Raw genomic sequence first — 14,605 nt, 5'->3', positions numbered from 1 at the left:
CCATGCGTCACCAAAGAAGCAGAGAACACTATCTAATGGCTGAAATCTTCGAATGGCGGAGGAAACGCTGCAGCATCTACTGGGCAGCTGCTCAGCCTTTGTCGGTGAATAATTACTTTTCTTGCTAACCCTTTCATCTTGGATCTCCCCGCACTGAACGATGTTAGATCTGCAGAGCTTCTAAAATATATAATTTGAACGATATGAATATAATAAGACGGTATTGCAACGGGGGGGGGGGGGGGGGGGGGTTTGTTCTTCACACCTACGCACCTACACAACTTTCCTTTGATTAATTCACGTCAAAACGGCTCATAATTTCGAAAATAGTGGCCATGCGGACTCGTCACAACAAATTACATATTAGTATTGTACTGTATAAAAATTCTTGTTCCTCCTGATGATTACTATTAATTTATCTTGTTTAATAAAAAAAAAATTTTACACACAACCAAATATTTTGGCCCACTGTACCTCCATTTACTCTAAGCTTAAATCCGCACACCGATCAGTCCAAAAATTAAAAGTTCGCTAAAACTTCATGATGATGATGGTGGTGGTGGTGGTAGAGATAGTAGATTCTCGAGATACGCTTTAGCTCAGCGTTCGTACTCATGCTCATTAATACTGATATGATACCGTTTCAGCACCTCATCTCGTGCACTTCCAACGACAACAATGACAACCGAAGTGCTTGGTGGTGGTAGCGTATGTGTGTGACTATGTCTCTGTTAAAGATAGCAAAGGGGCTTTATGGTACATTTTTTGTGACTAATCGTACGACGCTACGCTGGTTGCCCTGTCTGCCTGCCTGGTTGTCTCGTAACTGAGTGGCTGTATATTTGGCTCGTTGGTCGGCTGGCTGGTTAGTTAGTTGGTTGACTGTTTGGCTGTTTGTTTTTTATGTTATTTGGTTGTTTTTAAGCCCCTCTGAACTTCAGCGACCGCAACAACGAATACATTTTCAGTTTTAATAAAAGTTTCGCCAAGTCAAGTCGCGCTGATAAACGAGAGGGCTGTGTGTACGGTGGTGTTGTGCGTCGCTGTCACCGATACGTAAATAATTCTAACTATCAGCGCTAAAACGTGCAAATTGCTAAAAAGGAAAAAAATACCAAGTCAAAAGATAGTAAGAAGAATTGTAAAAAAAAAGTAATCAAAAGGCGGCAGCACTGAACAAAATAGGAAATAAATAATATTACTAGGTATTTTTGCCTACCAACAACAAAAGGGTTTTCAACTCGTGAGTGATTATCTATACTCGCTTTTATCTTTTTTAATTTTATTTATTATTATCTAAGATATAATTAATGTGTGTATGTTTGTGTTAATGAATGTTGTTAGAGTTATTATAAAAAAATTGGAAAAAATAAAAAATGTTCAGCAAGATTAAGACAGGGTTTAAAAGTGTTAGAAATATACTTAAATAATATATTTTTTTTGTTTATGAATGTACCTCGCTTGCTCTCTGTTTGTGTGCGAATTGATTAACATTTCTTTGTGAGTATTTGTGTTGTGCTATTTTTTGGATTGACAACAAACTGTAAAATCTACTAAATGATGAGCACAACATGGACTTGCAGTCATATGTGATTACAGGTCATTACGGAAGTGAGTTTGGCGGAACCCACACATCCGACTCTGCGCAAATATTCAGAATAGTTTCATAGAAGCTCAGAGAGTCTTCGTGTAAAGTATCTCTTCGGGAAGTCGATAAGGAGTCGATTTTTTCGAAAAAATCTTTTTATGAGGCAATTTGTTTGAAATTTGGAGTGGAAAATATTGAGGAAGAAGAAGAGGGATCTGAAAGGAGAGGGAATAAGAAAAATGGCAGAGAGGAAAAGAGTGAGGACGAGAAAAAGGCTGGGAAGATCGAGAGGTAGAGTTTAAGAAAAACTCTGTGTTGTGTATACAGCCCAAAGACTTCGAAACTACTTTGTCGACTTTGTTCGAGGTCTGTATTGTCGAGGGCTAAGGTAGCTCAATGAAAAAATGGACTTTTGTGTATATTCGCATGCAGCCTAAAAGCTCTGAAACCACAAAGCAGAGTTTGTTAAAATTTCCAGGATAGCAAACCGCAGAGCTTTCTTGTTAAGTTTCTTTCTGGGAAGTGGTCTAAGTGTCGCAAACCCTGCGGAATAAAATCATAGTTTTTATGTGTTAAAGAGGGCAGTTGCTTTCCATATCGAGAGAGTGGTACGCAAGAGAGCGATGCGACTAGCCTAATCAGTATGCAGTACGCTGCATTCGATATTGCTCCTGCTGTTGGATGGTCTGTAATAGCCGACAACTGGGTGAAGGATTGCAAGATTAGCCGAAGAGCTGATGTAACCAGCTTGAGGGATTCGAAAGTTAACAATTGGCCACCTACTGAACGGCAAACGGCGGTATGATGGGCCTCGCGCCACGATGGCCGTATGTACTAGTAACGTGAAGTATCAGGACTTCAACAGCTGGGATGAGTAGCGGAGCGACGAACGCAGGCAATGAGGCAAGAAGTTAAGTTATTCCATTGGTTTTTCTTTTGCAGTGGTCGCTTCAACAAAGGTGGTCGTTAAATGTTGGTTTAGCATGGTGATCATAAAAAAAAATTTAACTGTAAGGATTCGTGTTAGTGTTGGTTCTTCGCTGGACATCCTGCCTTCAAATTTTGCATGCCATATAGAAAGCATAATGGAAGACCAGCAGGGACTTCGTGTATCAAAACGGAGGGAAATAGTCTCTGAAGACAAACGATAAAGCTTGGTGCTCACGTTAGTTTTTGGTGCTCAAAAGGCATAGCTATGCCTTCTTATTCATACAGAACACTTCATAACTAAAACCGGAGATACGGGGCGTTATAGAGGCAGGAGGTCCATTTCACTTATACAATCCGAGCCATGACAGTGCTCCTTCCACTTGGGAGGTGTAGAGATGTATTCCTTATCCACCCCTTGCCCTATGGAGACCGATATAATTCAAATGAGTTTCCGGATGTTATACTCAAAATTGACAAAATAGTTCAGTGGTGCACAACGCCGGCACCGCTTCGAGTTTGAGCATAGAATTCACGCATGATATGTCTACTGCTGGAAGTTCAAAGTAAAACTGATTAACTGCTTGCTTTATTGAATATCTTCGGCTGCGTTCACACCAAAAACAACTAAATAGACATGTGGTTTGGGGAATTAATGTTACCAAAATGTGTACTGAGACTATTCAGATCAAAGTTTTCATAAGTAAATAACATATTTGAAGTGAAGGTGGAACAGATTGTCCACGGAGTGACGAGAGGGTTAAGGTAAATACTACGTACAGTTTTTGATAAAGCCTAGTGTGGTATCTACACGCAAATTCTCATTCGTAGCTCACTCAGCTATTTTCTTCCTCTAACTATTTGTCGAACCATGTCGTAAATAAATACGTACAAAATGTTAAACCATGCAATGAGTTATTCCGAGCGTAAATTTTTTGTGGCGTATGGGCATCATATAATATCGATTTGTATGAATGAAAACCAATCAATACATAAAAAGTGAAATTTATGCCGCCCAACGGCGTCAATGTGCTTGGGTCGCATACCAAATGCGTTTTTAATACCAGCTGATGTTGTCAGTCAAAGATGTGTGGCATATAAAAACAATAACAATATAACAATACATTTGTAAACACTAGATTAAAAGCGTAGTTATCGCTAATCAAATGGATTATCACCTACAAATTCTGTGTATGTGCAACAAGCACAGAGATAATAAATTTTTACTACGCGAAGTATAGTGGGTAGGTTAATTGAAAAAGCTTGGGTATTGAGTTAAAATTTAACTGTTGAATGTAAGTAGATTACATACATACATGTAGAAAATATGTGCAGTATACTGGCACTGATATATTAACGCCTTAAGACCACCTGTCTTTGTCACTAATCTACTCAGGTTCTTTATAGAGAGTGTAGAGTATGCTTTTTGAATATGCTCCGGAGAGTTAAATTTGCTCTCTAGCCTTAACACGAAATTTTTCTTCTTATACATCAGCAACAAAAGCTCTGAACTTGTAGTTAGCTTAACTGCCTCTAGTGGCGTTCCTTCGGGTTCTGTTATTTTACCAGGTTTCATTTTTTCGTGAAAAGGTTCCACGATCTAGGGTCTTTTTGGGTAGCGTGCACACGCTCTCCTATTCCATTACGTGGCTTGGTAAGCGGAATCTCTGTCTTACTTATCTTTCGCAAATCGCTTCCCAACACTTCTGTTTGCTTTGTTTGATAGCAGCACCGACCACTTCCATCACTCTCTTGTAAGCCCCTTACTTTATAAGAGCTCCTGGCCCTCCACGCGGAAGGGTTGTTCGTATTCACATCCTGCAGCGTATTTTCCGCAGCACAGCGAGTCTTTTGTTCCTTAAGTACACTTGCTACCTTCGGCTTCCATGGCGGGAGTCATTGCAAGCGTGACGCAGACAGCGAATTTTCTTTTCAATCTCGTTATCAGTCACATTGGCACTGTCGGTTACTCTTTGGGCATCGCTAGTATTGGTGCATCAACTTTGGATAACGTCCCATTGAAGTACTTTGCTTGATTAGTTTCGTAGATGTCTTTGTCAGGGACAGAACTATACATAATTCAACTCACGATGTACTAACGAGTGGTATTTCGTTTCTTGATAGATATCTCATATATTAATTTGATAGTTTATCTATTGGTTCATTTTCTTAAAAAGGGATCCCTCATCAGAGTGCACCTAATATTATTCATACGCACTGTTTATTTCTGCTTTTGCAAACTTTTACAAAATTTGTCCAATTCGAAAAAAAGACGCGCCGTAAACTATTTTAGAAGTTTTGTTATATTTACAAAAAAAAAAAAAAAAAAAGTAAAGAAGTCTAAGTTCGGGTGAAATCGAACATTACATACCCAGCTGTACACTTGAATTGTTGTTGTTGTTTGTTTTGTGTGCTTAACAGTGTTACAACATATACATATGGTTATATTCTGAAATAATTTCTCCTCAAGTTATGGCTCCCGAAACATAGAAAATAGCTTAGTCATAAAAGGGGCAGTGCCACGCCTTTTTTTAAATTTTAAGTTTTTCCTATTTATTGTTATAAATCCACTTGGGAAATGAAATACCATTGATATAAAGCTCTTTTTTGCAAAGATATAGCTTATTTTATTCCTCCACGACCCTTTTAAAAATCTTTTATATAAAATTGGGCGTGGTCCTTAACCTTATAGTAAAGGCAACCTCTCTGCCGAATTTTGTTACGATAGGTTTAACGATTTTTGATTTATGATTAATAATATTTGTAAAATTGATTTTATCACAAGTGGGCGGTGCCACGCCCATTTAAAAAAATGTTTCCACATTTTTATCCAGAGTCTAAATATCAGTCCACCCGTCAAATTTCAAATTCTAGGTGTATTATTTACTAAATAATCAGGTTTTTTGTGTTTTCAAAAATGTTATATATATGAAAAGTGGGCGTGGTTATCATCCGATTTCGCTCATTTTCAATACCAATCTATTCTGGGTCTAGATAAGCTCGTGTACCAAATTTGGTGAAGATATCTCCATATTTACTCAAGTTATCGTGTTAAGGGACAGACGGGCGGACGGACGGACATGGCTCAATCAAAGTTTTGGTAATCTATATCTATCTCGATTCCTTTATACCTGTACAACCGTTATCCAATCAAAGTTATAATACCCTGTGTACAAGTACGGATGGGTATAAAAAATCGCTAACATTGTGCCACCGCGCCCATGTGGCCAGGCCCTGAACAGAATATGCAGTTATTTACATTTGCATTCCTACACGCATACATACATATGTATGTACGTGCACACTTTTGTGGTTGGCAACGCATTGATATTGGCAGCAGCACAGCGCAGCTGGAAATAGTTTGACGCGCTTGAGTGATTGCAATTATGTCAAATTTTCATTGTTATGAAAAAAATGCAACAACAACAAAAGCAATAGCAATGGTATGTAATCTGCATATGACACATGAACGTAATTATTAGTGACAGTCATGTATTTAAAAATAACAAAGTACGTATGTATGTGTGTGTGTTTATGTGCACGAGCTTATTTTAATGAAGATTACCTTGCCGTTGGGGTGATCGGTTAACTACCTTGTTTTTCAGTACTTCTATAGGTTATAGCGCATACGAGGGCCGCTACACACATTTGTCGATTTGGGATCATTAATGTTACGGGATTAAAGCTGGGTCATATAGATTTCATCCACATACAAAATTTTTCACACTTTGTATGGCGAAAAATCTTAGAAATCAATTCGAATTTTGAGAGGAATATAACTTGTACTTTGTGAGACTAAAATTGATTGGGCTACAAAACTGCATAAGAACAATTTAAAGAACTTCAAATAAAAAATTGGAGATTTTCGTAATATTATATCGAATTAAACATTTTTTTTTTTTTTGAAAACCATAGCAAATATGCAAAATTTTCCATTTTACTTTCAAAGGTTTTTAACACGCAAAAAGAATGTACATTGTGAAAAAACTTTCTACGGGTTCAACATTTTCTATACTTAAACCCATATACATATGTATGTTTGAATAGAAAAGTTATCAATAATTCAAAATTTTGAAACTGAATCTTAAGTTAAACAAAAGTTTTATAAAAAAATGTTTAAATACATAAAAATAACATTTTATATTTAGCTATTGGCCCTAAGTACAGGTTCGAATCGAAGGGATTTAAACTTGTGTAAGTGGTGTTCTCTAAGTATTGCATATGTATTTGGTCTAGAAAACGTGGCATATTTTCTACGTTTTCCACGCTTCCTAGACTGAGAGAATTACCCTGTTGTTTTGCATTATATATGTTGCAAGATCCTTAAAAGTTTTCAATGAAATTTGAAAAAAAAATGCCTCTGTTATTTTTCTGTTCGCTGTTGTAAAATATCTGGAAATCCAAATAGTTCCGAATAAGGAAAATTCTGACAAAAATGATGCAAACATATGAAGAGGCCCGAAATATTTTAGAAATACTCCCTGAAACAATACCGAACTTATCCTAAAAACAATCTTGAAAAATAATTCCGAAATAGTATGCAAATTGCAATGAAAAGAATTTCGAAATTTTCCAGGAATAGTCCCGAAATCGTCAGAAAATAATTCAAGCATTTTTCACACATAGCTCTGAAATGATCAAGGGATAGTCCCTAAACGAACCGAAGGAAGTCCAAAACTGGCCAGAAATGATGAGAAAAGCAAGCCCGAAATGATCCCGAGCATACTTGCAAAATATTCCCGAAATTATCGTAAATACAATTATAATACTGAAATGATCCCAAACATAATCATCAAACAATCCCGAAGAAGTCAAATATGGTTCCCAAACCGTCCTGGGGTGTACCCCAAAAATCATTTCGATACGAATCGATGATAGAATTGATACTAAAATGGTTTCAAAACAGCACCGAATTGATTCCAAAATAATCTCTGAAATATCAAAAATGATTCTAATGATTCGAAAATACAAATTCCAAAATAGTGTGGAATTGATCTAGTAATATTTTCAAACTTATACCAAAAATAAGTCTGAAATCACCCAGAGGTAGTCTAATTCGGAAATAAATGACCTGAACCTATTCACGAAATAGTCACGATATTATACTAAACTTAATAACGAAATTGTTCGGATATAGTCAGAATATGGCTAAGAAATTATTTAAAAATGGTAACGAATTCCATCCGAAATGGTCTCTGAAGGATCAAAAATGAAAATACCAATACTATAATACGCCAGAAATGATTTCAAAGTGATCTCGAAATGATCCAGTAATATTTTCAAAAAAAAATTCTAAAACAATATTAAAATCACCCAGAGGTAGTCTTCAAAATGGTCACGAAATCATCCTGAAAAGGGACGGAAGAATCCCAAGCATAATGACGAAATTGTCTCGACCAGTGTGTATATGACCCTTAGACTATTTGGAAATCGCGCCTAAATTGTACTGAAAATAATCTGATATGATCCTATGTAGTATCAAAACAATCCCAAGATAATCACGAACTGCTACGTTAGAATTACGAATTGATATTAGTTCAAATGGATCCAAAATTAATACAGAAATTATTTCAAATTGGTTCCGAAACTATCTCGACTAGTTTCGAAATGAAATGACCCCGAAAATAATCTGGAAACCGAAAGGGATAGTCCTGGAATGACACTGAAGTAGTTATAAATGGAGACTGGAAACAATATCGAAATGATCCTGAAAACGTTTCCTGTATAACCCCGACGTGATCCCAAAGCAATCCATTTGGTATGAAGTAGTCCCCAATATGATCCAAGACAATTGTCGTCCATATTGGACGTCCACGTCGATGGCATTATGCTACCGCTTGTCTTACACCCAAAACTACCGCAATTATACCTAAAATCCAGAGCCATAATAAAATCCTCAAATCTCTTTCCGGCAGCACTTGGGTTAAAGACAAAGAAACGCTCATTACCACTTACAAAGTAATTGGCAGGCCGATTGTATGTTCTCCTTCCCCGATATAGTCGCCAAGTCTAAAGGTTACTCACAAAATACAGACTTGCCCAAATACCGCTCTCAGAACCGCTACGGCTGTCTTCTTATATACCCAGAAACCTGGTAATCACAACATACAACTGATTGAAGAGGCCACAACTCCCAGGGGCTTAAGAAGTGAAGCATTATGAGGAAACACGGCACCTGAGAACATAGCCGTATGATGTTAAAAACACAAATAGGTCCTCAGTGATATCCACAAACAGGCGTCGGACCTCTATGGAATTGCCCGGTGAACCCAATTCTTAAAGAAAATACCCAGAACTCGCAAAAGAGGAACGGACTCTCCCTTGGGGGGCGCGCATCACTCTAGCTCAATTTCGATATGGATACTGTAACAGGTTAAACTCTTACCTATCAAGAATCAACCCCGACATACATAATGTATGTCCTGCTTTCAAAGTGTCCCCACATGACACCAACCATCTCTTTAATTGCAATGTAGAACCAACGTCTCTAACACCCCTCTCACTCTGGTCCACCCCTGTTTAAACTGCAAATTTCCTTGAACTCCCGCTAGAGGATATCGATGACAATTGGTCACATTTATTGGATGGGGTAGTGCTACAACAATAACGAAATAACCAACAATATGATCTCAAAACTATATTATCCGAAAACACTAAACAACGAGTTCTACATCCATTGATTTTTCGTCTATCTTGCCTGAATTATTTTATAATGGAGATTGTTATCGCAAGCTAATCTAGTTGAAGTCAAGTTGTAAATTTTGAAGATTGGAAGGTATTATGCACATAGAAGATAAAAAATTTCCAAGTAGCCCTCGTACTGACCACTCTGAAGCTCAATTCGATAAAATGTGTCTGATCTGCGAGTTCGCTGCTTAATATGCATACCAAAGCGATTAAGTGAGCGTGCTCGAATATTGAAGCGTAATCAAAACAACAACAACAAACATTTTGCCGGTGTATTATTTTTTTATAGATACTAAAATAATAACTAACACAAATTCTAGACAAAATTTAAAATTATTAGTTCGAGCATAACAGACAATGCAAAAACAGAAGCTTAAAATTACATAAACCAAAATCTAAAAATAAAAGAATTAAGTAAAACAAGTAAGGACGGAATCTTATCCCATTCGTAATATCCAAATAATCGGCTGTGATACGAAATATAAAGTGAAGATACCTAAGCGATTTTTAATATAAATATGAAATAAACAAGTAATGAAGGCTAAGTTCGAGTGTAACCGAACATTACATACTCAGCTGAGAGCTTTGGAAATAAGGAAAAATCACCATGTAGAAAAATTAACCTAGGGCAAACCTGGAATGTGTTTGTATGACATGGCTATCAAATGGAAGGTGTTAAAGACTATTTTAAAGGGAGTGGGCCATAGTTCAATAGGTGGACGCCTTTTCGAGATATCGCCATAAAGGTGGACCAGGGGTGACTCTAGAATGTGTTTGTACGATATGGGAATCAAAAGAAAGGTGTTAATGAGTATTTTAGAAGGGAATTGGCATTAGTTCTATAGGTGGACGCCTTTTCGAGATATCGCCATAAAGGTGGACCAGGGGTGACTCTAGAATGTGTTTGTACGATATGGGAATCAAATGAAAGGTGTTAATGAGTATTTTAAAAGGGAGTGGGCCTTAGTTTTATAGGTGGACGCCTTTTCGAGATATCGCCATAAAGGTGGACCAGGGGTAACTCTAGAACGTGTTTGTACGATATGGGTATCAAATTAAAGGTATTAATGAGGGTTTTAAAAGGGAGTGGCCCTTAGTTGTATATGGGAAGGAGTTTTCGAGATGTCGACCAAAATGTGGATCAGGTTGACTCAGAACATCATCTGTCGGGTACCGCTAATTTATTTATATATGTAATACCACGAACAGTATTCCTGCCAAGATGCTAAGGGCTTTTGATTTCGCCCTGCAGAACTTTTTAATTTTCTTCTACTTAATATGGTAGATGTCACAGCCATTTTACAAAGTTTTTTCTAAAGTTATATTTTGTGACAAAAAACCAATCCAATCACCATGTTTCATCCATTTTTTCGTATTTGGTATAGAATTATGGCATTTTTTTCATTTTTCGAATTTTTCGATATAGAGAAAGTGGGCGTGGTCATAGTCGGATTTCGCCCATTTTTAACACCAGATTCAGATAAGTACGTAAACAAACTTTAGTAAAGATACATCGATTTTTGTTCAAGTTTTCGTGGTAACAACCTAGCGGAAGGACGAAGGTCGACTGTGTTTAAAAACTGGGCGTGGCTTCAACCGATTTCACCTATTTTCACAGAAAACAGTTATTGTCACAGAAGATATACCCTTGCCAAATTTCACAAGGATTGGTAAATTTTTGTTCGACTTATGGCATTAAAAGTATTTTAGACAAATTAAATGAAAAAGGGTGGAGCCACGCCCATTTTGAAAATGTTTTTTATTTTTGTATTTTGTTGCACCATGTCATTACTGGAGTTGAATGTTGACATAATTTACTTATATACTGTAAAGATATTAAATTTTTTGTTAAAACTTGACCTTTAAAATATTTTTTTTTATAGTGGGCGTATTCGTCATCCGATTTTGCTAATTTTTATTTTGAACACATATAGTAATAGGGGTAACGTTCCTGCCAAATTTCATCATGATATCTTCAAAGACTGACAACCTACAGCTTGCAAAACTTTTAAATTACCTTCTTTTTAAAGTGGGCGGTGCCACGCCCGTTATCCAAAACTTTTCTAATTTTCTATTCTGCGTCACGAGGTCAACTCACCTACACATTTTCATCATTTTAGCCTTCTTTGTTAATGAATTATCGCATTTTTCAGTTTTTAGAAATTTTCGATATCGAAAAAGTGGGCGTGGTTATGGTCCGATATCGTTCATTTTAAATAGCGATCTGAGATGAGTGGCCAGGAACTTACATACCAAATTTCATCAAGATACCTCAAAATTTACTCAAGTTATCGTGTTAACGGACAGACGGACGGACGGACGGGCATGGCTAAATCAAATTTTTTTTCGATACTGATGATTTTGATATATGGAAGTCTATATCTATCTCGATTCCTTTATAACTGTACAACCAACCGTTATACAATCAAAGTTAATATACTCTGTGAGCTCTGCTCAACTGGGTATAAAACGGCATATGCAGAAATGTGGGCTCTATATAGTGATAATAAAATATGCAATAAAAAAAATTTGAAGAAAAACACATAACTGTTTTCATTAGCGCAGCGACGGTATATATACTATCGATCTCATCAATTTTTCAGACAACAATATGTGCAATAAACGAAAGCAAATGGTGAAGTTTGAAGCTTCAATCTGATAAATTGAGGAAGATTTGACAAAAATATTCTTTTCTGCAAAATCGGTTGTATTGGGGATATATGCTTTAGTGGTCAGATCCGGCCGGTTCCAGCAAATGTCTAAGCGGATACCTAAGTACACCAGCTCACCAAATTTTATTAAGATATCTCAAAAATTGAGTGACTAGTTTGCATACAAACAGACAGACGGGCAGGCGGACATCGCTAAATCAACTCAGTTCTTCATCCTGATCATTTCGGTATACTTATTGGTGGGTCTATCTATTTTCCTTTAAGGACTTTCATTTTCATAAAAGGTATAAATAGTAAAACGCATTAAATAGCAATATGTATTATATATGGCACATTTAAGTATACAATGCATATATATTAAGGTGGGTCGATTTGCATGGACGAAAGTTAACCCTTATCGCGCCATCCATTTTTCGATAAGATTTGGGCTCAGGAAAAAAAGTTCCACTACGCATACCAAAAAAAATAATTTTCGAACCTACGAAATTTCATTCTTTTGACTTTTTTTCGACTTTGATTTTTGAGGATTTTTTCATGACCTACTAAACAAATTTTCATTTGTATGTAAAATTTTTTTCCTGAGCCCAAATCCTATCGAAAAATCGATGGCGCGATATCGGTTAATTAATTGACACAGTCTAATATATATAGTATTAGAATTTCCTCATTTTGTACACAAAAATATTTGCTAATTTTCGAAATATTAACTCGAATTCTAATCAGTTGCGCTGAGGTTAAGAATTAATTAAGAATTTAATTTTATTGATTAAATAAAAATGTAAAATATGCAAATGAGTTAGTAGTTCAAAGCGGCATATATATGTATATGTGTAGGTAAACACGTAAATATGTACATATAAACATACACTTCATGTAAGTAAATGCGCGCTTTTATGCAAAGTGCTCTTAGTAGATTATAACGTCATTTGTTTATTTTCGTTTAGGTCATGACGATTCAGCTATGAGTTTTTTTTTTTTTTTATGAGTTCGAAAGATCTATGAATGTATAGCATAATGTAGAGGTTTTTTATACCTTTCATGAACATGAAATGGTATATTAACTTAGGTCCGATGTTTGTAACGTTGAGAAATATAGAAGATAGACTCACCATTAAGTATACCGAATTGATCAGGGCGACGAACTGAGTTAATATAGCCATGTCCGTCTGTCCGTCCGTCCGTCTGTCCGTTTGAACGCAAACTAGTCCCTCAAATTTTGAGATATCTCAATGAAATTTGGCACAAGGATGTATTTTTGTATTATATTAGACATTTGTCGGATCCGGTAGTATCGGACCACTATAACATACAATATCTCCCATACAACCGATCGTTCAGATAAGACGATTTTGGTCATTCCTGACGCAATTTAGAAAGTAGTAACGTGAAACTCGGTGATATATATTCTAATGTACCATAGAAGATTTCCTGAAAAAATCATTTCGATCGGAGCTGTATATAGTATATACCTATCCCATACAACCGATCGTTCAGATAGAAACATTTATGGCCATTTCTCCCTTAGTTTCCAATATAAAAACGTGAAACTTGGTAATATATATTCTAATATATCATAGAAGATTTCCTGTAAAAATCATTTCGATCGGAGCTATATATAGTATATATCCCATACAACCGATCGTTCAGATAGAAAGATTTTTAGCCATTTCCCCTTAATTTCCAATATAAAAACGTTAAACTTGGTGATATTTATTCTAATATATCATAGAAGATTTCCTGTAAAAGTCATTTCAATCGGAGCTATATAGAGTATATATCCCATACAACCGATCGTTCAGGTAGAAAGATTTTTAGCCATTTCCCCTTAATTTCCAATATAAAAACGTGAAACTTGGTGATATTTATTCTAATATATCATAGAAGATATTCTGAAAAAATCACTTTGATCGGAGCTATATATAGTATATACCTATCCCATACAACCGATCGTTCAGATAAGGGGTTTTTTGCCATTTTTTATTTTATATTTATCTTAAAAATTGTTTAGGTATGTACATCTGTTCACTATATATTTCTTATCTTATACATCCGATTATTTGGAGATTACGAACGGGATAAGATTATTGTTCAGCCCCATTCATGAAAGGTATGAAGTCTTCGGCACAGCCGTATATGATTGTAAATTGCTGTACGCTTAGTAAAAAAAAACGATAAACACGATTTTAAAATTTTTTCATAATCTTGTGTGATTGAAAAATACGGCTAAACTAATCTTTCCAACCAAGTCCAGGTACTATCGATTGTCATATTGGATTTTGTTTTTAGATAGCAACTTATGTTTCTAAGTTAAGTAGAGCTCGCAAAGGGGTCGCAGTTGAATCACAACAGAGGTAACTTTAACAGAAACAGACACCTTCGGGCTTTTTGAGAAGAACTTTTTATCGGCAATATGCGATACCGACAAGTAATTATTTTTCTTATCGGCTCAGTATGGATAGAAAATTGTTATCGTGGAGGTATCGGTTTGTTATCAGCATGTTATCCCAGAGTCATCGGCTTCTTATTGGTTTCTTATCGTCTTATTATCGACAGCTTACAGATGTGTCATCGATTTTATATTGAAGTTTTATCGGTACCTGCTACATAACAAACCTATCAGTCGTTGTTAACGAATAGACAGCATGCTGATAACAAACTGGTAACACTCCGATAAGATATCGCTAACTTTACTATAGGAAATCGAAAACTCCTTGATTACAGAACTTTTCGA

The 14,605-nt window shown here is 36.1% G+C and overlaps 1 protein-coding gene across 2 annotated transcripts in view; it reads left to right on the top strand.

Annotated features, from left to right (window-relative positions):
- Positions 1–970: 970 nt before the first annotated feature.
- CAP (Cbl-associated protein) overlaps positions 971–14,605 on the top strand; it is a 195,695-nt gene continuing 182,060 nt past the window's right edge. The window contains exon 1 of one of the 2 annotated variants that reach the window (XM_067774854.1): positions 971–1,243. The gene's annotated coding sequence lies outside the window, so the exon portion shown is untranslated. The remainder of the gene's footprint in view (positions 1,244–14,605) is intronic. The other variant, XM_067774859.1, reaches the window with a different exon arrangement.

The sequence above is a fragment of the Eurosta solidaginis genome, chromosome 3 (genome assembly GCF_040869045.1).
Source record: "Eurosta solidaginis isolate ZX-2024a chromosome 3, ASM4086904v1, whole genome shotgun sequence".
NCBI classification, from domain to species: Eukaryota; Metazoa; Arthropoda; class Insecta; order Diptera; family Tephritidae; genus Eurosta; species Eurosta solidaginis.
Note: the sequence above shows the minus strand (reverse complement) of the source record. Positions and strands in the feature narration are given on the sequence as shown.